Raw genomic sequence first — 5,641 nt, 5'->3', positions numbered from 1 at the left:
TGCGTACTCGTGTTTGTACAGATGAATGTGGTACCTTCAGGTGTTTGGAAATTGCTCCCAAGGATGAACCAGACTTGTGGAGGTCTACAAGTTTTTGCTGAGGTCTTGGCTAATTTCTTTTAATTTTCCCATGATGTCAAGCAAAGAGGCACTGAGTCCTAACCAACTTGCCAAAACTATAGTTTGTTAACACTTGTGGAGTGGTTGAAAAATGAGTTTTAATGACTCCAACCTAAGTGTATGTAAACTTCTGACTTCAATGTATGTATCTATTGTTGGTCCTAGGACAATGAATAATGTGGAACAAATAAATAACATCAAAGGATACCTTACAACAATAATAAACACCTTGTGAAACAGCTGTGAAAAACAAACTGCCAATATTTCAGATTTTAATACATAAACTTCGATAGTTTTTGGTACAGTTGTGTCATTCATTTATTGTCGCAGATTTTTTGTAGACTCACACGGCAATCATAGACTAAAATACTGAATTCTGGTGTGTGGAATATAGAGGTCGTGGTTGCTGTGTGGGCGGGAGGTTCTGCCTGACACTTGTTCTCAATAGCCAGCCTGTCTCAGAACGGGGACTTGAAGAGGGAGACTCCAAAGTCCAGGAGCTGCTTGTTCTGTGTTTGCAGTGCTAGTGCTTTTAGCTCATCTGTGTATTTCACATATTATGTGCCCAGTATGATAGAGCAAAACACTTTCTTAGCAGATATTGACAACATGACAACAACAGTAGCTGTAGATGATGTAACATCTGGGTGTTGGGCAGAACCCCTAGGTCCTGGAGAACAGGAGCAGATTTAAAGGGGACAGGGTAAGAGACAGAGACGTAAACAAGCAAACACACAGGTTACACTTTACTGTGAGAAAAACTGATGGATTAGTGCAGTGTTATAAATGGTAGATATGTACTTTTCAACACTTTTGGAAGGTATAGCCTACCTCAAGCTGGTCCTCCTCTGACTCAGAGCACAGAGAATCAGACTGATCCGAACTCACTTGTTCTGGTGGATGGGATACCTCCTGGGGGGCTCGGACAGTCGTTGGTCCTAAAGTCATTTGGAGAGGTAAATTGAAGAGGTACATTTTTATAAGCATAACGACAATTTCTTGCTTTCTCAAATATCAACCAAAGGTTAATGTACTTTGTCTATTGGGCTTCACTGAAGTGTAGGGCGTCAGGGCTTTCGGTGGTCGACCGTCCAACTGCTCCAACTGTAGAAGATTGTTGGCTTCCACCGAGGTAACCCTAGATAGACAAAGAGAAAAATATCAGTATTCAGGAAACTTAAAACTAGCTTCAGGTTATTTTGTGAGCAAATGAAAATAGTTATTATGAGAGATTTTTTAATATTCACTTTAACAGGTGGTGACCCCAGCTAGGAGCGAAATAACGGCGAGGTTTCCCCAGGTCTCGCCTTCCTTTCGTCCTTCTTCCAAACCAAGTCATTCACCCGGATGTCATGGCACTTGGTCCCCTTCTTTATTCTGCTCCTGTGGCTCTCCTTCTGATTCTCCTGCACCTTGTCCATGTTCAGTCTCACCTTGATTGAATAAATGAAAAGCGGACAATCATTTTTACCTGGTCAAAAACCTCCACATCCTTCTCCGTCCGTGCCTGAAAGTGGTCCTCGAAGGCGTTCTCATCTGATTCGACAACTACCGATGGGGTTTCAGAGATCTGAAAGTATGTTATACACAAATAATCAATCACATATTTGAAAGGCTTCAGTATATGTCATAATTGTATCTACAATTGCATTTTTTTTTTACCTCAGTCAACGGCTGCGGTTCCCGTCCGTACTCGGTGGAGGCCTGGATGCTGCTGTTGTGTGCAATGAGAATTACCTTCAGGTTGTGCTCCCACCCTTTCTGCTATCGATCAAGGGACTTGCCCATGGCAGTCTTGATGGTCTGGTTGGTCCATTCACCAAACCTGGAGGAGGGGTTAGGAAAGCGATTTCTATTGACAATGTAAGATATTAAAATATGTCTGATTATGTACCATGGAAAAACAAAAACAAATTGTAATAAATAAATAAATCAAACCATTGGTGACAGAATATAATATAAAATCCGTACCTTGTTCCAGTGTTCATGTCCTCAGTCACTCAAGATGACCTCAGGAGAACCATGGGTGTTGAAGATGTCCACCATCGCCTTGGAGGTGGCCTCGCTTGTCTCATCCTTGATGGCTATCATACAAAAAGAAAATCTATTTTTGGTTCCAAGCACCCTTAATGGGTTACAGAAGGGAATATAGAGTTAAGCACGTACTCCTCCTTTACTGACCTTAATGGGTATTTCCTTGCCCTCCACCCACTTGGGTAAAGTGATCGGTCGCCGTCAGACACCAGCTGTTGCCATCCCTGGATTCCGTGAAGGGATCGATGAAGTCCACCCCTAAAATGTTAAGTGTTAGAGAGAAGATTTCTTTATTCTTACTCGTATCTGTGTCATACAGTATGCAGATTTTAATATTTGTAAGGATTCTCACACACACACACACACACACACACACACACACACACACACACACACACACACACACACACACACACACACACACACACACACACACACACACACACACACACACACACACACACACACACACACACACACACACACACACACACACACACTTTCTATAATATTGACATCTCCTGTGGTCAAATAAAGCAACCATTACAAAACAACTTATCAGTGCAAATTTGAATTGGGACACTTACCGATCATGTGCCATGGTGAAACAACTGATGGGCTTCAACTCCGGCGCCATAGTCTTTGCCTTCTCAAACTTCTGGCAGGCTAGACTGGATACTGACTTTTAAGCAAAAAAATTGGAAAATTGAAACATTGTGTGCTCTCTGATGTGACGATCATTGAAATCATAATCATAAAATTTATAAACAAAAGATTATTTCACTTGCCCAGCTGTCCATCTCCTTGACAATTCGCTGTCAGAAGAAGCGTAGGTTGATTTTGGCAATCATGCGCTTCACTGAAATGGCCTGCATGCATTTCGGTCAGCACGGCCTCCTTCTCCTCCTTAGTAAAAATCAGCCTCCTGTCTGGCTGGCCATCCTTCCCCCGTACATGTGATTGTCCAACAAGTTGGAAGAGAAGAGTTGTTGAATTACTCAAGTCTAAGTACATTTGCGCTGCTGTCTTTCTCTCTCTGTTTCTCTCTCCATCTCTCTCTGTCTTCCACTCTCTTCCCACCTCTCTCTCCCTTTCATTCTTTCTTTCTCACTTTCTTCCACCCGGCTCCCTGTGTCTATCTAGCGAAGACACCCAGTTTAGATCATTTGCAATTAACATAATTGCTTCCACCTATCGATTTGATTGATCAAGTTCTATTTATAGCTAGATACCTCAATATGACAGACATATGACTATATCAGTGGAGGCTGCTGGGGGGAGGACGGCTCATAATAATGGCTGGTATGCAATCAATTGGTTTCCACGTGTTTGATACCAATACATTTACTCCATTCCAGACATTATTATGAGCCGTCCTCCCCCCAGCAGCTTCCACTGAACTATATGTATAGCTAGCAACTAGCTAGATGGAAAATGGTTGATGAAAAATGATTGTACATAGCTAAATCCGTCCAGTTATCAAATAGAAGTTAACTGCTTAACGTTACCCTGAAATGTGCATTTCTCTGAATGTTTAGCCTCTTGTCTAGATCAGGGGTGTCTTCATAGTACTTCGGCTGTTTGGAAAGATAAAAGAAAATCTCCTCGAGGTATGCCACAGAAGTGCAAGCCACATACAAACAGAAAGCTACAATAACAGTTACAGTAGCTAGCTAGCTAACATTAGCTAAATAAAACTGTCTGGTTAGCTAGCTGACGAGCTTAGTAGCTGACTAGCTGACGAGGCAGGCTGAGGTAAATAAGTATAGTAGCTAGCAACGTCAATCTAACAATAGCTTAAATTATTCCTATTTAACAATATTTACTTATATAAAGACAAAATATATGGTAAAGAAAGAGTGTTCCTCAGAAAGTTCTACAGCTGCACCATCGAGAGCATCCTGACTGGTTGCATCCTGACTGGTTGCATCATCACTTGGTATGGCAACTGCTCGGTATCAGACCACAAGACGCTACAGTGCGTACGGCCCAATACATCACCGGGACCAAGCTTATAGAGGTCCTGCCATCCAGGACCTCTATACCAGGAGGTGTAAAAGAAAGGCCTTAAACATGTTCAAAGACTCCGGCCACCAAAGTCATAGACCATTCTCTCTGCTAGCACATGGCAAGCAGTACCAGAGCACCAAGTCTGAGACTAAAAGTCCTGGTCCAAAAGGCTCCTTAACAGCTTCTACCCCCAAGCCATAAGACTGGTGAACAGTTAATAAAATGGCGACCCAGACTATTTGCATTGACTCCCTTTAATACGCTGCTGCTACTCACTGTTTATTATCTATGCATAGTCACTTTACCCCTACCTACGTGTACATATAACCTCAATTACCTGTTTATTATCTATGCATAGTCACTTTACCCCTACCTACGTGTACATATAACCTCAATTATCTCACTAACCTGTACCCCTGCACATTAACGAACTACCAATACCCCTTGTATATAGACACATTTTTTTTATACTTCCTTAAAAAAAACTCTGCATTGTTGGCCAAGGGCTTGCAAGTAAGCATTTTCAGAGCGTGTGACAAACAACACACACCACTTCAAATACAAACACTCCACAAACCACATGAGGTTAGATGAGAAGAGGGTTTTGGTTGTTCATCATTTATGTTTATTTTTTGAACGTCTGCAGAGAGATTTGAGAGTGTCAGATTCCCTTTCAGCTCTGATATCTAACAACACTATTAGTCACCTACAGTTCTTCACCCATACACATAACCACACACTCATGGACACTATTGTTATGTGTGTTATGTGAGGTTAATGGCCCCCCGAGCCAGCCTGACCCATTACACACTACTGCAGAGAGAGAGAGTGAGTGAGAGAGTGCATGAGAGAGATCATGCGAGTGAGACACAAAAAGAGAGTGAGAGAGAGAGAGAGAGAGAGAGAGAGAGAGAGAGAGAGAGAGAGAGAGAGTGTGAGAGGGAGAGAGAGAGAGAGAGAGAGAGAGAGAGAGAGAGAGAGAGAGAGAGAGAGAGAGAGAGAGAGAGAGAGAGAACATGTGAGAGCATGTGAGAGAGCATGAGAGAGAGCATGAGAGAGGGCAAGAGAGCATGAGAGAGAGAGAGCGAGAGAGAGAGCATGAGAGAGAAAGAGAGAGAGAGCATGAGAGAGGGCAAGAGAGCATGAGAGTAAGAGAGAGTAAGAGAGTGCATAAGAGAGAGAGAGCATGAGGGGGAGAGAGAGAAGAGTATACGGAGTTCATGGTGAATGTTGAGACTAGCAGACAGAAGGTCAATTCAGAGCAAGTAACTCCAAGTCAGACTGCAACTCACTCACTAGTGTCATTGGAGCAGATGTGCGTGAGTGTGTGTGCAAGTGCACGTGTGCGGTTGTGGCCTCAGACAGGAGTAGAAATGACAAGGCAAACACAAAGTACAGCTGAGCCCTGGAGCACTTCATGTGTTCGGAGTCCAAATGAAAAGGCATGGCATCAGAGCAAAAATAGGTGCAGGCCAGG

The 5,641-nt window shown here is 42.9% G+C and overlaps 1 long non-coding RNA gene across 2 annotated transcripts; it reads right to left on the bottom strand.

Annotated features, from left to right (window-relative positions):
• Nucleotides 1–413: 413 nt before the first annotated feature.
• On the bottom strand, nt 414–3,722 carry LOC118385690 (uncharacterized). 2 transcript variants are annotated; one of them, XR_008139624.1, is made up of 9 exons: nt 3,663–3,722; nt 2,939–3,096; nt 2,742–2,832; nt 2,302–2,412; nt 2,092–2,204; nt 1,368–1,945; nt 1,155–1,258; nt 952–1,058; nt 414–790 (listed from the first exon to the last, which is right to left on the bottom strand). It is a non-coding gene; the product is annotated as an uncharacterized LOC118385690 (long non-coding RNA). The 2 variants fall into 2 exon arrangements; XR_008139623.1 differs by lacking the exon at nt 3,663–3,722 and having other exon boundaries at nt 2,939–3,352.
• Between the last annotated feature and the right edge of the window lie 1,919 nt (nt 3,723–5,641).

This window comes from Oncorhynchus keta, chromosome 6 (genome assembly GCF_023373465.1).
Source record: "Oncorhynchus keta strain PuntledgeMale-10-30-2019 chromosome 6, Oket_V2, whole genome shotgun sequence".
Classification (NCBI taxonomy): domain Eukaryota; kingdom Metazoa; phylum Chordata; class Actinopteri; order Salmoniformes; family Salmonidae; genus Oncorhynchus; species Oncorhynchus keta.
Note: the sequence above shows the minus strand (reverse complement) of the source record. Positions and strands in the feature narration are given on the sequence as shown.